Source organism: Poecilia reticulata, linkage group LG10 (assembly GCF_000633615.1).
Source record: "Poecilia reticulata strain Guanapo linkage group LG10, Guppy_female_1.0+MT, whole genome shotgun sequence".
NCBI classification, from domain to species: Eukaryota; Metazoa; Chordata; class Actinopteri; order Cyprinodontiformes; family Poeciliidae; genus Poecilia; species Poecilia reticulata.
Window position 1 is genome coordinate 23,031,624 of NC_024340.1, and position 22,299 is coordinate 23,053,922.

The 22,299-nt window shown below is 37.8% G+C and overlaps 1 pseudogene; it reads right to left on the reverse strand.

The window, feature by feature from the left end:
- Window positions 1–1,293: 1,293 nt before the first annotated feature.
- On the reverse strand, window positions 1,294–20,690 carry LOC103471383 (neuronal acetylcholine receptor subunit alpha-3-like; annotated as a pseudogene).
- Between the last annotated feature and the right edge of the window lie 1,609 nt (window positions 20,691–22,299).

Consider the following 22,299-nt stretch of genomic DNA (forward strand, 5'->3'; position numbering starts at 1 on the left):
GATCTTTAATTGACATCCTCAATCTGTCACAGGCAGAAGATGATGTGACTGTCAGGCTGAAGGCTGAGACAGATTGGTTACTGTGTGTGTCTGAAGCTCCCCCTTCATCTCCATATTCAGCCTCCATCCATCCCTTAATCCGACTTCAGTGACACTCATGCTGCCAGGCACACACAGGAACTCGCATGCTTTCGCTCTGTCACCATCTCGACTACTCTTACATCTTGCGGAGACACGTGCAGCCTTCTTTTGTTCTCCTCGCCAACAAACACATGTGCAGGAACACGTATGTGCATGCTCACTGACTCAAGTAGGGATTAAGCTGAACTGTTGAGCTGTTCAGAGGCATGAGATGGGGCCACTCAAAGCCACAGTGACTTTGTGGCTCTATTTTACTGAGATGTTGAGCTGTCACTACTCTAAACGTTGAACACATTGGTCGTAACGCGCCTGTTAGAAATGACGAGCGCTTTTAGTCTCACGAGTAACCTTTAAATGTGTGTAATTGAAGAGTAAAGCTTCTTCTAGATGCACATTAATCCATGTGATTGTGCATCTTTTATATGCCACGACAAACTTACCTCTTTGCTTTACCAGGGAGTTTTCTGGAAACGATTCCCACTAAAGTTCCTAGAATAACCATCATTTGAATATGCTCGTTTACATCATGCTCTGAAAGTACGTTTGTTACTACAGACACATAATTTCAAACTCAGTGAGTAAGCGTGTAAAAATATCACAATTTCAACATTGATAAAACAAAGCAGACACCTTGGGAGCAGCGTGGCACCCGGGTTAAAGTGCAACCCACGAATCGAGGCCTTATTCCTCGGCACGACCGTCACAGGTTTGATGACCTTTGCCCCATGTTCTTCCTCTCTCTCACAACCCGCCTTACTGTCTCACATCTGTCAAAGGCTACAAGAGTCTACAAACAAAAAAAAAACCTTTAAAAATAAAAAGACAAAGTGATTCTAGTTTGGAAATTCAGAGGAAGATTTTCATGAGGGAGTCCAGCTTGCAGCTACTCACATCAGATAAGTTATAAAGAAAACTTCTATGAATCAAACACACCTTGCAATCATCTGCAAAAGAAGATGGAAAACTATCATATTTCATATTAACATATGTGTTTCTGTCTGGAGATATTTTGGGCATAGACCTGGAAAAATAAGCATCACAGCAGATTCACAAGAAAAAATTCAGCAGCTTTATGAGCTGTACATGATATTTGAACATAAAAAAGATAGAAAAAAGAGGAAATACAATAATGAAACTCAAAAACATAAAATGTTACTGATTATAATAATTTGCATTAAACAGTTTTATTGTCTCAAGTCATTTTACAGGTTCAATTGTACATTTTGTGGTTAAAAGTGCCTCCATACATTGCAAACTCTTGTCCTGAATTCATATCCTGTGCATATATATAAATATACTGGAAAACATGTCATTGTTAAAGGTTAAAAGCTAGCATGCACTATGCTTTTGTTTTTCTCTACAAGGAAAACATAGATAAACAGATTATTGTCGTCTATCAGAAAACATATCTATATCATTATCATATCTAGAAAAGAGCCTTTGTGCTATAATTCCCAACTCAGTGTCATTACTGGACCAGATTGTGGTTTACTGAACTGGCCTACAACAGCTAAGTGCTACTGCAAAGTAATTCAGAAGAAGTCGTTTTCTTTTTCTTCTTCTTTTTCTTCTTCTTCTTCTTCTTCTTCTATTTCTTCTTTTTACTGAAATGTGTTTCCAAAGAGTTCTTGGAAACTGACATCTAAGCGGCTGCGCCAAGAAGATGACAGTGTAAAGATGCCTCCAGTGGGAGCTCAAAGTAAAACACTGGAGAGGTAAAAAAAATAAACAGAAGGGAGATGATGAGGAAATCAGGTTTCAGAAAATATGTGAGGAGACAAGATGGCAGCATTGCTATAGCATTGAATTGGCAGCTGAAAGGGCAAATAGAGGAGGAATAAAGAGATGTGTATCAGTCTAGGGAATTCTACAGAAGAGAGCTAAAAATGATGGTTGGTGATGGCACCCCAGACACAGTGTGACAGAAGTGACAGAAGCCTAAACAAAAGAACAACAATGGTCTTGTGCTTGTTTTGACACTGCTAAGTGCAGGATATTTCCTAGAGTAACTCAAGTAAGGTGCAAAGAAATTATCAGTAAGACAAGTAAAGCAGGTGGGGGAAAAGAGAGGCAAGACAAGTTCTTCATTTTAAGAAGCTTATAACTGGCTGGAGGAAAAGTCCCAGAGTTCCCAGCACACACACTGTCACAAAAACCCACAGGAAAATCCTGTCGATGACCATGGCAACGTACTTCCAGTCATCCTCCACCTGAAGAGAGAACGGAAAGGACATTATGCAACGTGTGGAAACTAGAATCTAAAGCAGATGCAGTCAAGAAAAACATTTATTTCCAATACATGGATTTCACAAAAAGCATGTGAGGTAAATAAAAAAAATAAAAAATCTACCTCGAGGTTAATAAAAGGCTTACGGAGAAAGTGTTGGCAACAGAAAATATCAAATACAGAAAATATTTCCGGAATATCTTTACTTTTTAGGTCGTTTGTTAGTTGGAAAGCCTTTTAGAGCCAAGCACATTTTTCCCGGAGCTATATCTGGTTTTTCAGGTGTGCAAAATAAGCTTGTGATTATCCAGTGACCGTAATGCTATTATGCATTTTGAGAAAGCAGTTTAACTATTCTCCAAGCCTCGAAGAAAGATGCGTGTTGCTGAGGAAGGATGGAGGCGACGCAACAAAGATATCAGGACTATCCAGAATGTGAGGACGACGGGCACAAAACCCGCTTCTGGAACAAACAAGCAGCTTTAAACTCCAAATATAGCAGAGGGGAAATGCTTTCTACAGTGTTTACCAAGAAAAGTATAATTTTACTAACCACGCAGAAGTAACACACACTTTTGTATGCAAATTGTGAGAACAAAACTTTGTCTCTTAAATGTAAAGATTCTTGGTCCCAAAACAATATAAAACAGATAAAGGGCAGTAAATCAGTGCATGTGTGAATTCATATACTGTATGTTGCAATGATAACAGTCCAGTTTATTTGATAAGAATATGGCAAAAGGGGAAATTTTATTAATTTATTTGTTTTCCCTTTAAGAGACGCTATCATAAAAAAAGTATGTAATAGATCAGGTGATTATTTTTTTTCCTTTCAGTGCTAAAAGGTCAACATGGGTTTTTTCTATATTATAAAATCATAATTTTGTTTAGAGATCACATTCTTCTTCATGTTAGAAAACTTGATCTTTGTTGCATAAAATGTAATAAATTTAGTAAAAAATGTTCAGAGATCTGGCTTTATGTGTGTTGAGTTCGTCAGTTCTGACAAATAAAGCATCAAGTACCTGATCAATAAGCAAGCAAGTTCACCTAATGCCACGTCTTTATAGTCTCTATCATAAAGTATTTATGCTCGTAAGTTGAGACATAAGTTACAGCCTTCAGCATCACGCACATCACCTCAGTCACTATTGGATTAAAAACCCTTCTGTTTGTTTTTCACTCTTTACTCTCATTTCACAGGAAAACAGTAAATCCAAAACTGAAGAAACAGTGGTTTACACAGAACTGTTAAAGCCACGAGAAAATGTCATAAATAATATTGTCTTATGTTATAGGATAGTGAGTCACCGTAATATTTATGAAGCAGTTTGAGAGATCTGTAAAACTGCTTGTATTTAAGACTGAAATCCACAAAAAGTGAAATACTTGAGCACTGATTAAAGAGCTTATCACTAGATTGGAAAGACATACTGTTTACTAAAATATAAATGTTTTGGTTTTTTTAATATTATTACTAACATCAAACTRAAGTTTTGATCATGTYGATACAACKACTTGTTCTGGTTTAATACCAATTGAAATTTATACATGCAAATTTTGGACTTGGTCTAGAGATATTTATTATGGATTTTGTATTATGTGAGTTATTTATTTATTACCGTTTTCTTACATCAAATCTGTGCAGCATCACTTTAAAGCATCAACTTTCAACCGTCGCCCAGAGGCCTGTTCCCACTCCACACRACTTAACAGGCAGCTACTGCATACTAATTTTACGGTATTATTAGGTCTTCTCTAGAGAGAAATTTTGAATCTAATTAGGATTAGAAACTTAATACTAACATAAATACTCAACACGCATGCCGAACTAAACGCCTGCTTATGTACCTCCTTGGCTTTGTTGCGTGTCCTCATGTTCTCTGCGATGTATTTCACGCTCTCGATGGCCTGCTTGATCTCCGGTGACACCACAGAAAAGGCAACGACAGCATTGACAGGCGACGAGGCGTTCAGAGGCCTCGGCGCCTTYGGGGGCTCTGACTCCGGAGGCCCCTGAGCCGGGTTTGCCTGGGRAGGAGGTGGAGGAACCATCGGTGGAGGAACGGGAGTCGGCACCTCCTTGCCCCTGTAGGGACACCTCCTGGTCATGTCGCGGGTAAGGTCACGGTTGACGTCGCCATATTCCACACAGTTCATGGAGCCGCCAGCCGAGGAGGTCCCGCCTCCCCCTGAGCCACTATCCAGCGGCGGGCACGCCACGCCTCCAGTTATGCCTCCAATGCTTACACTTCCGGAGCTGCTTCCTCCTCCTACGCTGGTCTTTCTCTTCTTAATGCCTCCGCCGGTGACTCCTCCTCCTCCGGCCGTGGCTCCTGTAATTCTGGCGGGTGACGAGCTGCCCTGGTCAATCGGCCGTCTCATCAGCATCACTCTGGGCAGCACCCCGAGGAACACCATCCTCACCCACTCCGGCATCGTGTGAGTCATCGGWGTGCGGTAGTGGACGTTCAGCACAAAGACGGTGATGACGATACTCAGAGTTACAAAAATCATGGTGAAGAGAAGATACTCTCCAATCAGCGGGATGACGAGCGACGTAGAGGGGATGGTTTCAGTGATGACCAGCAGGAACACAGTGAGGGACAGCAGGACGGAGATGCACAGGGTGACCTTCTCCCCACAGTCTGACGGCAGATAGAAAACCAGAACCGTGAGGAAGGAGATGAGGAGGCAAGGGATGATGAGGTTGATTGTGTAGAAAAGCGGCAGGCGGCGGATGTAGAAGGAGTAGGTGATGTCCGGGTAGATTTCCTCACAGCAGTTGTACTTAATGTCGTGTTTGTATCCAGGTGCATCAATAATCTCCCACTCCCCGCTTTCCCAGAAGTCTTTCAGGTTCACCTGGAAAATGTAAGTTTAAAAAGAAGCTCTTTATTAGAAATGTGGCAATATTTAACAATTCAAGGGTATTTTTGTGTTRCAGATGTGTCAGAAATAAACAAATATTGATGCAATAAAAATTGTCATATCATATCTGCTGAATAGCAACAAAATCTCTCTATGTCTCAACACAAAATCTAACTTAATCGGTTCCARTACACAAAACATTTTCTCTATTATTGATCTGCATCATTAGCATCCTTATAAGGTAGACACTTATTATTTTCTAACGATATGAAAACSGAATTGTACAACAATATTTTTAAAATTTGATATAATGTAATAGATTATAAAATCGATATTTTAAGGAATGTTTTTGGTAGGATGTGATAAATATATATATTGTGTATAATGTGAGATGTTTCTGTAATAACATGAAAAGTGTAGCGTTAGAGCAACAGAAGTTGTATGTTATAATCTGGTATAGCTTTATTTTTCACTTACATTGGTGGAATTTGTCCATTTACACAATCACATGAGCCATCTTTTTAATGCTAGTAGAAAAATATTGACTAAAAAGTATGTATAAAAACATAATGCAATATATATCCAAGATTTTTTTTTTTTTTCTTTTTCAATTTCTGACCTTAGAGCCAATGAGCACCAAGTCGATCTTTGCTTTGTCRTAGGTCCAGGACCCAAACTTCATAGAGCAGTTCTGGTAGTCAAAGGGGAAGTAAGTGATGTCCATTGGGCAGGAAGATTTGAATATWGCTGGGGGGACCCAAGTGATGGTGCCATCAAACTTCAGCAGGGCTTTAGTCTTGTCTTCTACAAGGAAGTCACCAACAGCACTGTGGGAGAACATTTCTAAGGTTWTAACATTTACTGGTAACGTCAGAGGATTTTGAGCCAACAACTGACATCGTAGCAAACACAAGTAAGAAAAAAATACCATCCAGTCTCAAACAAACAAAAAATGTGGAATACTTGGCCTACGTTTTTTATCCTGCTGTTTTTTATTGGTCTGTATTTAAGACTTATTTAACGTTTTTTATAACAGAATTTCAAACAGACATGATTTAACCAAAAAGTAATCCTCCTATCATCTGTTTATCAAAACATACTTGTTGTATAAGACAATATCTGGTCTCCAGATTTTGTCGGATGGGACTCGTATGAATTCGATGCCGTCGAATTCAACAGGGGTCCATCTCAGTTTATAGTCGTTCCAAACCTGAAGGGTAATAAAACAGAAACACTTGACATTAGGGCTGTGTAATTTTTATGATTCTACGATATTTATCGGTATTTTTTTTCCTCAGAACATATCAATCCTACTTTGAGTTTTATGTCAAATCCACATGAATTAAATGAATTAAATAGATAAATTACATTATATAATTTAAATGAATAAGGCAAAAAAGTTTTTTTTTTCTGCATAACCAAATACAAAAAGCCACACAATTAACAATTAAACAAAGCAAATGTATAACAAAAACAACATTTATCACACCAGCATTAGACCATCAGTTCAATTAATTCAATCCAAGTCTATGGAACGTTCACAAAATGTCACCAAAATCTCTCTGTCACCCTGAAATCTTTCAGGAAATCTTGAAAATGTACCAAATTGTATTGTGAGCAGAATCTCACATATTGTATTGTATCGTGAGATTAGTGTATCTCCACAGCCCTACTTGATCTGCTGATGAAACTCCAACAGCACAACACATGGCGAATAAAAAACACAGCAGCACTTACATGTCTCAGCCACAGGTTAGTTTCCATAATTTGATTCACCTCGTCCTATAGAAAGAATATAAATGCTGAACAAATAATTTATGACAGATAAAGGAGCCGATGGATGGATGATTCTGTGTTCTCACCACTTTAACAAGCTGTGATATGGACACTTCAAACTCCACCGTAACTGGATCAGACACATTCTCCACAGGTCGGATGAACTGGTTGTATCTTCGGAACAACCTTCGGAATAATCTGTCCTCTGCCTTGGATGAGAAGCAGCCTGGAAAAAAAAAACAGAGGGCGACGACGTGGAAAAAATTAACAGATTATTAGCAAAAATGGCAAAAAGAAAAAAAAAACTGCCACTTTACATTGAGTGAGTTAAAGTGGGGCTTTGTGGAGCCGTCTGTGATTATCAGTGCCAGTAAATTAAACKTGACACTAATACTGCAGAAAGGTCACCGCTCCAAACAGATTTATTTTCAGTGTCTGCAAACAGAAAGTTATTATAGGGAGTCGAAGATTAATGTTTTTCTCACATCAAGGCTACATTTCCCAAGTGTAAGAAACAGGCAGAAACTGATGAAACTTTGATACAAATATGGTGGTTAAGGATGTGTAAATCCTTATAAAATCTATATATTCATTTCTCTTCTGATGTTATTTTTTTTAAAGTTAAATAAAAACAATACAAAAGAAACACAGGATTGTTATGTTTAGCAAAAATAAATTGTCATTCTGTTAAAATTACAGTTTTCTTTATCCATCATGACCAAGGTTACATTTGATGCTGAGAACAACGCCGGTGTCACGTCGCAAACTGTAGATGCCGTCATAAGGGAAACAATTTGATATGAGAAATACTGAAGAAACATCTCAATAAAAGGCAGGAAGGTGAGACTTGGGGCCAAATGGCTCCTCCAGCGGGCGATGACCCTTACGGTTCCACCAAATGATTTTCAAAGTAGCTAAAGAACCAAATTGTAGTTTTGATGAGTCCATTAAAAAAAACTTGATTTCAGTTAAATAGAAAACTTTTGGTCCAAGCTCAAAAGTTGTGCCAACAAACCTGATCAGGAGAAAATAGGCAAAGTTTGAGCAAACTATTGTGAGGAGCTTGCAGAAGGACAGCGAAAATGTTTGAATGAATTGGTAGTTTGATAGGTAATTCCCCAAAAATTGACAAAATATATGCAAAACTATTTTAAAGAAAATAATAGAAATTTACAAAAAAAAACAACACTCACTATTCTCACATTTAGAAAATTTTAAAAATGGTAATCGGAACTGACCTAAAAATGAAAAGTTTAATCTGATTTAATGTCCGAGCGTGAGAATGGAAACAGTTGTCTTTTCGCCCCCATGTATGCAAATATCTTTTTCAAATGTATGTAATGATATCATTGGAAAGTCAGAGCATAAGTTGAGCTCTTTGAAGTCTTCAGCAGCCTTTTCTTACTCAGTCAAATCAGATCGATTCCAGTTTATTCCTACAGCGTAATACCCATACAAGACATTTTAAAAACAAGTGATAAAGCATTGAACTGGAAGGAGATGGTGTAAAGAGGCCAGTGCAGGTGGGGAATGTTTCTTCTCTCTTTCTTCTCTTAGCAGCCAAGGTGCTGAGCTTGCTGCTTAGCTTGCTGCTTTTGGTAAATAAAGGTTATTATCAGTCTGTGTGGAAAAACACAACATTCTGCAGGAGAGGTTCCTTGTTTATTCCCCAAAATGTCTCAACAAAACCACTGAAAATATCTTCTTTACTTCATCGTTCCCTTGAAGCCATCAGTCAGTAAAATCTGTTATGATTTATTGTGCTGCTGCAATGAAAATAGACTGGGACACACACTCTAACCATTTGTGTCCAAGCTGCAGCTGTTTCAGTTTATTTTAGGAGAAACTGAGCAGCTTGTACGCTATAACAAATAGATCTTTTTATTTCACCTGCACGAGTAGCTACTGCAATTAATGCACATATTGACCATGTTAGGACTCATGCGGTAATATATGAAATTCAGCTGATAATTTAATGATGACTTTATTTAAAATCTGACAAAAACTTCAACAAGTCTAAAAATGGAGCTCAATTAAAGAAGTTCTTATTTTAAGCCTTGCCAAACAGTCTCTTCTAATGTGATATGTTTGCATTTAAAACCGTGACAGAAAAAGGTCTGGTCTTTCTCTTTTCTTGCAGGATGTTGACAGAGCATTTCGCTGCTGAGCTGTCCATCTCTATCAGTGGAGGATTTCAGTCAAAGCAGGAAAAACAGCCTCTGCAGAGGTGAAGACTGAGCCGAAGATCAGATTATGAAAAACTGCCACAAGTAATGCTTTTGGTGGCACACAGACCTGCGTCTGTCTGAGCAGAAAATGTTGGGACAGCATGCAGTCACGCCACCGGAGAAAAGTTATAAACTCTGGAGACGGGTCCATCAGGGCTTCTCTCACCTCCAACTCTTACTTTAAAATAATCTGATCTAATATGTTCATAACCCCTTGATTATGGTCTCTAAACTCAACACTGAACACCAGCTGTTTGCCTTTTAGTGTCTTTGAACAAAACCACTTCTGCGTGTAAGACACAAACATGTCGAAAATCTAAACATGAAATGCTTTCAAGTCAAGTAGAGATGTGCATATCACTGAAGGCTTTCACATCAAAAAACAATTCGCTGCATGAGTCAATTTTAAGATATTAAATTTTTTAAATAAAAATGATAAGGAGGTCAAATTTGATTTGCAAAGATATAAACAGTCACTAAAATGTTTTTTTAAACAACTAAATAAAACATTAATTTATTATTGAGTCCATTTATGCTCCACAAATTTAAAAAAGCTTCATTTTAATATTCTCCTTTACTTATTATGCTTTTCTCTGCACAATCTTATAATGTGCATCATGTTTCATACTAATATAAGGAGAAAATACTGAAAGTATTTCAGCTTACACTATTCTTTTTTTTTTACAAAAGTATTAGCTATAATTAAAAATAAAAGTCTTAAATGTCAACTGAAGGAAGTAAAGGTGTAGCCAGATTTTATTTAACATCAAAACAATTGCAGTTAAGATCTTTCCTAATAAATAGAATAAAATATAACAAAACAAAACAGTGTTTATTTTGTGGTTGGCTTATTGACTGCTGTCTTATTCCCAGCAGTGTTGGGTTTATTATTCTTCTCATATGGCTGATGTTTACCACAGCATTCTCAGATAAAACTGGGCTGCCTGAAGAAGTTCACTTTAATCAAATCTGTACAATGTTAGAGGAACCTTTGTATTGAAATAGATGTAATATCCGCTGTTCATACAGTAAAGTCGTAAGCATTTCTAATGAGAGTATCGTGATGAACATCTTCCAGACATTCTGAATCAGTTCAATTGTTCACGTTCTCAAAAAGTGACCGACTTGCCGGAGCAGGAAAAGAGATGAGCTGTGTGAATCTGCACAGATCTAACCGGGTCTGATAACAATGAGCTCTGATGTTACAACAAGCCTCAGCTCACCTCTGGGGGGGCAGTTTCATTACGATGTCTGAGCAAACCAAACAATAAGATCACATGACTGCAGGCAACATGCAGGCCACCATAAAGGACGAAAGCAGAATCCATTGGTTCTGCATCAAGCAGCAGAATTTGCAGTAGCTGTTTGATGTCACTAATTTAACAAGCAAATTGTATCTGGTGTAAAATTTGATTTGAATTTTATTCAACAAAGAAGTTTGCTAGCGATAAGTAATGAGACAGGCATCTCTTAAAAGCTAATAAAACAACGTAAAAGTAGCATCAGTTTTGAAAATAAGATCTTGTGTATTTATTTAAGTGATTTTTTTCCTTCTCAAAAATCTAAAATAATTTCTGGCCTGGTTTTTGAAGGCTTCCATGATGATTTGTCTCGGTGATGAACTCCAAGTCTTTGAAGGTAAAAGGGCTCCTTGCCATCACCCTAATTTTAACATTTTCAAAGCATTTTAAAAATAGGAATTCAATGCACAAGTTTGAAGTTATGGTGGATCTTCCCTTATCCCACACCCAGGCAAGATTATAATTATCAAACGAGCGTCAGATACAATTCTGGCAGAAATCGTCACTTTTCTTGGCCGAGTTGGTAAAGCTTGTGTAATGGCTGGAACCACATTTTTAACCATAAAATTTAAGTTACTTCAAAAGCCAACATTAATATAAAATGCCCTTTATCATCACCTTTCTATCACTGTAGCTCTTTGTAGACCAACTACCTTCAGCAAACCTTGTGTAATAGACGTATTAATCACAATTTTAAAAACTGAAAAATAAAAATTGTTGGAGCGATAAGGGAACTAAAACCACTAACATCTCATTATTGTGCTGCTGTAAAGTCTATGAGTTTCCTCAGGTCACTGGCTGAGGCGAGCTGCTCCTTAAAACCTTAATAAAATGACGTTTCTCTGGAGACACTTGTGTAATTTCAGCTCTTGGTACCTGCCTTAAAAACTGCCCGCCACTTGCTGATTTGCTGCTGCGCCAGAATCTTGGTAAAGCCTGTAATTGGCTGAGGGAAATCCAGGGCAATTATAATCAGTCAATTAATTGGACCTTTTGTTCTTTGTTGCATAGAAAAAGCTTTTTTAAAAATCCTCTCTTGGAACAGTAACTCCCCTAATTCCCTGTACTTGTTTTTTTAAGAGACAATCTTAAGTATTCTAGGCTTAAGAATGTTAAATATAACCTTTTCTCTCCTTTACCCTTCAGATGATTGTGTGTAACTTTTCTTGCTTACATTTCCCTGATATGTAAAGTAAGGCTTAAGTGTGTGCAGTGGGTAATTCAAAACCAACCATTATAAACCTGCTCATGCATAGTCTGAGAGTCCTCTGAGTAATCAAACAATAAGCTAAAATAATCTCCATCTATGTTTACTCTACTACTTTAAGCATTTAGCATGTGGAGAAAAGTACATTTTCAAAAATGCAGACAGAGCATCTGCATAGTGATGCAAGAGCTGCAATGCTCATGACATATGTTTTGATAAGTTTATGTGAAAGCGTACAGAATAGATCAAATTCAGTGAACCACGGTACCAGATAAATAAAGACAATTTTTCTAACGTTGTTTACTTAAAGCTACATATATTCATATGACACTGAAAAGCAAGGCAGAAAATACTGTAATGTTGTATCAATAAGCAGAGTTTTCGATTTAGACTATGTGATAACATTTGATCAAATTTTTATGTAAGAAAATACTTGGTTGGCCTGTCTGACAATTTGAATTGTTTTATAACATCAACTGAGTCTTTTAAAATGGTAAAACATTGAAATTTAATATGTCTGTCATAATAATTTTAATATATAAATTTTTCTATTATTCTTTGGCACCTCGGTTGTCATCGTGAAGAGATTTAGTTGCTTTTTCATAGTTTAAACTAAAACTGATGCTAACTCACTATAGCATGTAGGCTTTGTAGGTGATATTACAAAAGAAGATAGAAATCGCATTTCATGCTGACGCTTTATGATTTTAACAATATTCTGTCGGTGATTAGTATGCTATGTTATTAACTTTAAAACATCAATTTTGCAGAAGACAGATTGTCAAACATTTCTTTATCATAATCATCTTTATCTTGACTTTTAACAGCTCAGATTTTCAACACATTATCATTTTGATCAGAACAGTTTTTTGTCTCTGATGATGAAAATCACATGAAATTAGCCTGAGAGTCACATTTCAAATGACAAATGACAGAGTTTTTTCTTGTTTTCCTTCCCCGTCTTTATGCTGTCAAATTGAAAAGTCTTGGTTCTGGCGCGGCTGGAGCCAAGCCAAACAATCGAGCATTTCTCTTTAAGGAAAAGCAACACGGATTGAGACTTAGCAAGACAAACAGTGAGTGTGTTAGTTTGTCTCGTGGCTTCAGGAGGAGCGAGCTGCAGAAGGACCCACAGCCTGTGGGAGACTCTTTGATCAGACATGCGCTTAACAGGATGAGCCTGGGAGCCTGTGGTGGACAGTCTGAAGGAACTAATTACCCACCAAAAATACACCACTGACAGAGAGCGAGAGTAAATGGAGAGGAGATACAAAGAGAGAGGGAGGCAGTGGCATGAGGAGATAGGAGGAGAAAATTGACAGCAGAAACGTGCAGAGAACAGCCAGATAGCATGGGTCTCCTCCCCAGGGGATTTGATGGCCTGACTTTGACACGCTCAGTGACGCAAAAGAGGATCCACAGTGATTACTGCATTAGCCATGACCATCCATATGAGCACGAGCTGCAGTACGAGACTCTTCATATAGGAGAGCCTGACGAATATGCGGCCAAGTGAATTGTGACGATTGTGAGCACAGCTGCCTTTTAATGCCATTATTTCTGAAATTAAACAGTCCATCCTGTGTTCTGATTTTTAAAGGAAATGTATAAATATTTTTAAATTCTAAAACATCTTTGTTGACATCTTTGCAGATAGTTTTCTCAACCTATCTGTTGTTTTTAACATAAAGGACTAGTTAGTAACTGCGAACTGATCCAGCCAATTCAAACTCTGAAAAAATAACATAATTCTCCTCTTTTAAAAATGACTTTTTTTCAGATTTTTGCTGTAATTTGAGTTTAAAATGTGTTTTCCTAGCACTGATTCTCAAGTTGGTGAATGTTTTGTTTTTCTGGAAGGTCAAGAAGAAAAAATCAACACTGTCATTTATAAAGACCGACAGCTCATCTGTTTTGCAGATAAAAGGGAGGGTAGACATATTATAAAATTCAACTGTGCATGTTTAACCTTGAGACATTATGAAGCGGGTTAGTCAAATTAAGAAGATTTTTTCAGTAACGTACCAGAAGCCTGTTTAAAACGTGTAAACCCTGCAGAGCCACGGAAACACCAGCGGGGAATCCGTACATGTCATATCTGTCTTCAAGAGACGATGGATCAGGCTTATCTATCACGTCTGTCAGTCACACTGACTGAATCAGGACTCAGGGAAGATGTTGAGTCTCAAAGTCACCGCAAATACAAACGTTTGCTCCTGTTTTTATATCTTCAGGGATGCAGATGCCTTTGTTGTATAATCCTTTCAACGTCTCCGAAACTCTTTCTTTTTCCTGTTTTTTTCCACTTTGCTGCACACATGTCGAGAGTCTCGTCCTGAAAGCGCAGATCACCATGCACCCACGATCTTTAATTTACTTTGAGTTTTGAAATTAATATCCATGAATTCTTAAAGAGTGGCAGCACTACAATAAATGACACTCCTTCAAAATCCAGTGCATCTGCCTCCAAATCTCTTAATTATTACATAGATGCCCACCGATGCATTTTGAAAAGAAGAATAGGCAAAATATGCAGTCAGTCCTTATGCAAAGCCAGAGGATCTTTAGCTCAGAATATTGCACTGTTTTATTCATTTTAGTCTTTCACTGTTTTTTATGATGATTATTAGGTTTCATCACAAAGACAAAAAGATCACAGGGTTCATATGCAGACTCAGGATTTTGTGATCCTGTTTCATTTGATAGCATCAAATTGTTTTTTGGGTTTTTTTTTACTTCTTCCAGCTTGGAAACCTTAGATCTTTTGAGTCAAAGAAGAAAAAGAAAGATCCTCTATAGATCTGTTGTTCTTCAACTGCATGTTACTCATTACCATTTCTGCTCCCTTTTAACATTTCCATAATTTTCTGTCATTTGCAGCGTTTATCAATCTGCCATCCACTTCTAAGAGTGAGACATTTGGTTTCTGGAGAGCAGAATGTAATTATGATCTTATCACAAGAGGACAAGCTTTGTTAGACAGAGATTAAAAAAACGCAAATTACCACATTATCTTAGAAAATGTGTAATAATATCAGGCTAATAAGATAATTAGCTTGCGATCTTGAGATATGAGTATTTACACATCACTATTCTCTGAACTCAACAGGAGTTCTCAACCATCACATGAACAACATATTTAAAAAAAAACTCATATAGGTTGCAAACTTCACACGGATCAATGCCAACCAGATATTTTTATGAATTCTGAGAAACTGAAGACAGTTTAGACAAAACTCCTTTAAAAAATGTGATTTATATCTTTATGGATTAAAGATTAAAGAGTACATCGAATTTGCCAGGTTAGTCAAGTCAGAGGGAGACCGAAGATGCAAAAGGTTGAGTTTCAAAAATATTTTTGTTTTTCAAAAAAAGGCTGAAGCTTAAACAATGTTTAACTGGAGGAATAAATTCACTGACAGCAGGATTGATATGCAAAGAAAGCAACTGGCTATTTAAGGAACAGAAGCTAAAAAGTTTGGCCTCCATCTAAGGCATCTCATTTAGAAAAAGAAAAAAAAAACTCTTTCTTTTTACTTTCTTTACTGAAATGTACTCCACGCAATTCCCAGAATAAAAGAGCAGAGTGTCCCAGAGGAGTTTGACAGTCCTGAAGAAGATGGGAGTTTGGGTCTTTAGATCTGAGGGCACCATGATGTTTAAGCCCGACCATAGTTAGGTGGAAAAAATCGTTTCCCTGTGGTGGCTACACACCATGTGTGCACCAGCGTTTGGTTGCAATAATCACATGACAATCGCGTTAAGAGGATCCTCGAGCTGCCTCACAGCCACACACTACCATACACACACACACACACGCACACACACGCAACCACACACACACACACACACACACACGCACTAGTTGCCTGTCAGGCTTTAATGCAACTATATTGCTTCTGGGAGCGAAACCAGAGAGCTTTTCTGTAGTGCACAGCAAAGCTCAGATGAGCATTTAAGTCTTTGGAGCCAATATAGTAGGTGATAGCAGGACGTGAGTAGACAACCTTACACAAGAAAGCTTTGATAAGCGTTACAGAGACTCGATCAACATCATTTCTACAATACTGAAAGAAAAATATCCGTCTGATTCTTGAACTGCAACCAAGGCAGCAGATTCAAAGCATTCACTTCTAATGAGTTACATGTTTTTTTTGTGTGTTTTTTTTTTATTATCAGCAACCTGCAGCTCCTGCTCTCTGGGGCCCAGCTGGTTCGGCAGATACTCTTTGCACTGTTAACATGCAGCCACAGCCTATTAAAATGCACAGCGAAGTGAGATAAGGGGTCAAGCATAAACTACAATGCGGATTAGATGAGGAAAAATGCAGGCGTGGCTGAACATCTCCCTCAGCTATTTTGTGCTGGAGATGATGCAGGCGAGAAGCTGCAGGGAAATGCATTATGCAATCTATCTCTAATCACTCCCTTTCAGACCTGAAGGAACCCATCCTGTCCTAGAATATGCTGATGCAAGCCGCCAATCTGTCCCACGGGCTGAAACTTTGTTTTGAATGTCATATTTCCAACAAACACCTCCGTATTTAACGAGTCTCTTAGTCCCTTCCTCTGAGCCACTTCAGTCAGATTCTATTTTTAAATAAAGTACCCCAATCCCATGAACCGCGGATCAGCATCTCCTCTGTTTTGGGGACAAACCACCAGATCCTGGATAGAACGAGACAATACCTTTTGAAGCCCACAAAGCACATCCCCACTGGGAGTGAATGTGCATACAGTATGTATGTCAGTGGATATTTTGAAGTAATTCCTCTGAATGAACAGTTGCTATTGAAAATGACACAATAGAGATTGACGAATAAAAGGACAAAGCAGCAACATAATACACTATTTGTTTCTCTTTTTTTTCCACTAACATGCTAAATTAAAAACTTCTACTGAGGAAAAACTGTGTTTAATCTCTGCTGAGCAAAATCTGTCCTCCGAGAGCACTGACACTGTCGCACTTTCAAGGCATCGCTTTTCTTCTGAGATTCTCTGAGTTCAAGGACAAAGCCGCAGCAAATCTGTAACGCTAAGGAGAATGACAGACGAGTATGAAAGAGGAAGTCGGGAGAGTTTATCCCACAGATTTTGTAGAGGAAACCAATCCTTCCTTCAACTACGTTTCTGTGTTAGGTTACAGGATGTGAGAAGACACTGACTTTCACACAGCAGACATGGCACGAGCACATAGAAGCACTTAATGCTGCTCCCAGTGGGAGATCCGCAGGAACCACATCTGGAGCCGACTTGCAGCCGCACGCAGGGCTTTGAAGCTAAAAAAATTACACTGACACTCGGTACATAATGTGTGAAACTGAAAGAAATAACACATCTGTCCCGTTCTGAAAATCCAAAAACAGCCCGTATGATCTGTGGAGTTGTACATCGCAAACAGAATAAGATAAAGTAAAAACGTGATATGTACAAAGTAAGAACTCAGCCTGCAGCTTAAAGTTTCTCTAATTTGTGCAGTTAATGATTTTTCAAGAAACACCAGCTAATTTATTGATGGTTTATTCTCACATCTTACATAAAATTACTCTTGACATTTTCATGTAAGGTTTTCATTTAGTTTGCTAACGCAATGTCCCTTTTTTCTGCCAAGGTAAATGGTTAAAAAGCCCACAAAAAAGTAATCAGAAAATGTAGTACCATAATCTCACAGACAAATGTTTGAAAAATCCATCCACTATTTTATTACCTTTATTCAAGATAAATCATAAATTACAAAATTCTTATTTTTATTTACTAAATCGCAACATTTTGCACCAGCTGTTCTCACTCCTAACAATTCTTGCAAAATCAATGTAAAAAGAAGAATTTTTTATTTTATTTTTAGTTACCTTTTCAAAATTATGAAAGCATCTAGCAATTCCTAATAAGTAATCGTTTTTTGTTTTCTGGCAGAATAAACCTACATTTCTATTTAATGCCCCGCTGTGTTGATAATGAGAAAGTTCCCAGGACAAACAGAACCGCATCATTACAGACGTACCACCGTACTCAACGTTTGGTGCTTTTATGTATGGTTTCCTTTGCTCCATGCGTTTGCCACATGAACCGCTTGTACTAAAACTGTCAGTCTTGTTCTTGTTTTACTGAAGAGAAAGTTCAAGTTGAACCAAACCCAACAAGTTTATGTTTGTGATTGTAGCATGTTTTGTTTCTCCTTTTGGAGAGACTGTCATAAAACATGTTGGCATGTAGCATCTAATGGGACAAGACATTATTTATTGCAGTTCTGATGTCTGGATATTATTTTTTATCTCCCTTGAGAACTCACTGAATGTCTAAGAAAATATGATCAAGTATAGGTGAGAATTTGTTTTCCTGTAACCAATAAGAAAGGAACAACAGTTCTGTGAAAACATATTTGCTGTTTTACAGATTTCTTCAGGTTTTCTCTATTCGGTCATACCTAAATGTTTCTAATCAAGCATATCAGGAAAAAAAACACATCAAATGAATGAAAACAGACTATGAAAACCAACATCGCCCTTTGTAAAAATGTAAAAATATGTGATACAGCTGTCAAAGGATGAAAGCAGGAAAGAAGAGAAACTAATTGAGACAAAGGGAGCTGAACTAAGGCTCAAAAGGAACTACACACCAAGAGCAAAATATTAACACACATCTAAGAGAAATAAACACAAATGTACAAACAAAACACAAGAAGAGATTAATGGAATTAACTAAAATGGCCATCTTTCCAACATTGAAAAAATAACTGACTAAGAAAAGACTTATCAAACATAAATGAAAAACAAGAAAATGATCAAAACACAAAAGAAAACCTAAACTCAGGTTAGGATCGTGACACCATTAGCAAAAACGGCAAACGAGTGTTTTTCATCTCTTTGGAGAACTTGACCCAGTCACTCTTTCAGAAATATTTCAGTCATTTTAATACAGCATCACTGTAGAGCGCTGAAAATAAACAGCCTGTTTGAAGTCATTCATAAAGTCATAAAGCATATTAATAAGTTTCAAGCCAGTGTGAATGTTTTCTCTGAGAAGCTTTGACATGCTGGTCACTCCTGGGAAGGCTCTCCACCCTTCCATATTTGTTCCTCCATTTGTGTGTGATGATTCTCACTGTGGTTCGTGGGTGTCTTTGAAAATGGCTTTGTAACCCCTTCCTCACAGAGTAGTCGAGGCTGTGTGCATCTGCCTTCGTTTGTTTGCATTGTTCTATTGTCATGTTTGACAATAAACGTGTTCGGAGCAAACCGAACACGTCCTGAATGAAGTTGTGGCGACGTTTAAATGAGGAGTAAAACAGCACATTGTGCTTATGAAGATGTGAACGTCTCTTTTTCAGTCAGCAGTAATTAAAGAAGTTCAATCATTGCTTTGCTTTGGGGGTAACTGCAGATGCACGGAGTCCATATGAAAAAAAAATCTTCAGACAGAACAGCTAAAATCTAAAATCTGGCCTTCATGAAAGAGTAACAAGAATAAAATTTTTTGAAAAAAAAGCACATGATGCTGTTTTTTTTTTTTTTTTCCTAGCAACGACAAGGAAGCTTATAAGAGTTGAGGGAAAGATTGATGTAATATAAACCAGTCTAGGAATAAAACCTATTGAAGGTTTAAGAAGACTTGAGACTGAGATGGAAACTCACCTTCCAGCAAAACAAAGACCCTAAACAAAAAGCCAGAGCAACAGTAAAACAGTTACAGTCACAACATAATGATATATCAAAATGGCCCAGTCAAAGTTAGGTCCTACCAAATGGGAAGACTTGAAAAATGATGTCTATAGATCCTTTTCATGCAATCTGTCTGATCTTTTTTACCAAAGAAAAAAAGGTTGAAGCACATCTTCCAGTTGTAAATGTTGCAAAAGGTGATTTTCAAAAGTATCAACTAAAAGGACCCGAATGTTCATCATCACTGCATTTAATGTGCAACACGTTGTGATCATTTATCAAATGAAACACAACGAGGTTAGCGTTTAAAAATGTGGAAAAAGTGACCAGAGGACATGGATCGTTTTGTAAGACATGTCCCTATAAACTGCACCAGGACAGATATAAAGATATTATTAAGTTATAAAACAGTCATCATTTTGGGCATGGACGTTTGTTTTACACGAAAGCAATAAATGTTTAAGTAACAATGGATTCGTCACCTTGACGTTTGTCTCTTTTGGCAGACTACTCCCAGTTCCAGTTTCATTTCAGACCTTATGTATGATGAGCTATCAAGAGCTCTAAGAGAAACACCACATAAACAAACCTGGAGCTGCCAGGTTTCATGATTTTATTCAAAAATACAAAATACTACCTGCGTGCTTTCTAAATGGGACAGAACATCTAACATTAAAATGAGAACCTGTCCTCATTGTGTTGCTTCTGCGCCCCTCAACTCCCAGAGGAATTTCAGGATGTCCTAACTAGCTTTGGAGCTATTTGTCACCGTCAGAATCCCTTCTTGTAAGAAATGCAGCACAACGTGGCTCATGAGCTGAAGTTAACTTTTGCCAAAAAGAAAACATTCCAACTTATTTCTATATGTATGCTTATTCAGAGTAAAAAACAAAACCATTCATTTTTGCGTAAGCAGAAGAGTTAACTTCTTACGTTTTTTTATTTTACAAAGAAAGATGGGAAAAAAAAACGGGTGACCATGTACTAAAAGTGAAATAAACAGGAATACTTGTTTGCGTCTCGATCGGATAAGGAGCGCAATCTCGTCTTACCTTGCGCTGCGAGGAGCACCAACAGCAGGAAGACTGGTAGTTTGCTGAAGAAATTCATCGAAACATCTGAGCCTGGCGACGCCTTAATTAATTGGATAAAACGTGGTCTCGGACAGCGGGCTCCAGCCTCTGTTTACCTGCAGAGATCCGTGAAGCCTGAAGATTCCGCTTTTGCGTTCCTTTACGCGTGGAGGATGGTGCGCTGCGCAGACATGGACAACCAACTTCTCCTCGTCCCGCCTCCCCCTCCACCGTCTCCAGCTCCTGCTCACAGCACACCCTCCCTCTCACCCTGTGGGTAAACTTGGCGACCTGACTCACAGCGAGTCAGAGACGGTGAAATAATGACATTATTTTTCATACACACAGCACCAAGGCTCGTCTGGAGGGCTGTCCTCGCAAAGGCAATGATTATATTGCATTTGTGTGTTCAACACACAACAGATGTACTTTTTACATACGCATTTCAAAAAGGGAAAGAAAATATAGTTTTTAAAATGACTGGAAGTATTACAGTGGCTGCACACATGCACTCGGAAATGATCCTGTGTTTTCACGACTGAGCTGCATTTGGTCCATTTAGTCATTTAATTGATTTTGTAGGCACAACAATGCTGAGGCGGCATAAAGCATTAGCTGCTCCATAACAGAATCTAAGAGGGCTGCAGAGTCTGCCCATCTCGTATAATGGAAAGCTATTGATGTACATCATGAAATAGCAGTGAAAATATTGAGGCAAGTCCAGATTAAATGCTGGCTCATCTTTGAAGGGAAGCTGACGGTGCAATGGACAGAAGTAAACATCAGGACTGATTTTAACACACAAAACCTTAATTACATGTACAATGTGCTTTTATATTTTGGCAGAAAAATCAGCATCCTATAGTTTTTCAAAGGCATTCTTACCCATTGAATTTGTTCACATTTTTTGACAGCAAACCTCTGTGCTTCATTTTTTATTTTTTTTTATTTTTTTTATGTGTAGACGAATCCAAATAATGGAAGGGAAATTATGGTGTTTTTGCAAATAAACATCTCCAAAGTGTGGCTTGCATTTTGATCTATTCTCTTTAACCCTAAATAAAATGTAGGAAACTGATAGGCATTAGGAGAAACATAATTAGCAAAGAACGTCATTTATACTGAACATAAGTGAAAGACGATCACCTTGAACACTCAGGAAGGCTGAGGATAAATCTGTGACTTTAAAAGCAGAGTCAAAGTTTGAAAGATCTCACAGAAAAATGTTCAGTCCCTCATCTAAAAGTAGAAAAGATATGACACAAGTACAAACCAATCAAAATATGGCTGTCCACCTCAACTAACAGCCTAGGTATGTTTTCAAATTCAATTCAATTCAAAACTATTTTATTAATCGTAATCCATCAGTTTGATTTCATGAAGAATCCTTCTTTGCACCATCATCTTGAGTGATTCTGCTGTCGTCTTCAGAGCAGAACCAGCCTTGTTTCTTCAGCAGCTGTAACTGTAGTGAAATTACAATTAACACATTTTTAGAAGGAAATTGTCCTGAAAAAATTTGCACAACTTTGCCTTTGTCTATAGCATAAGATGACATTCATGGTCTCCTTACATTGCAAAGCACTGTCAGTGAAACCCTCAGGTAATTTACTACACTTGATTTTTCTTTCTGTTTTCACTACACAACTTATACATTTGTGCGCATGAACACGTCCACTGGCTGTACGGAGGAATGTGAATCAGTTCAATCAATGAGCAACTCTGATAAAAAGTGTTTATGTTTTCCACCACATTTGAGAGCTTGTGCGTTTGTAGCCGTGTGTGTGTGTGTGTGTGTGTGTGTGTGTGTGTGTGTG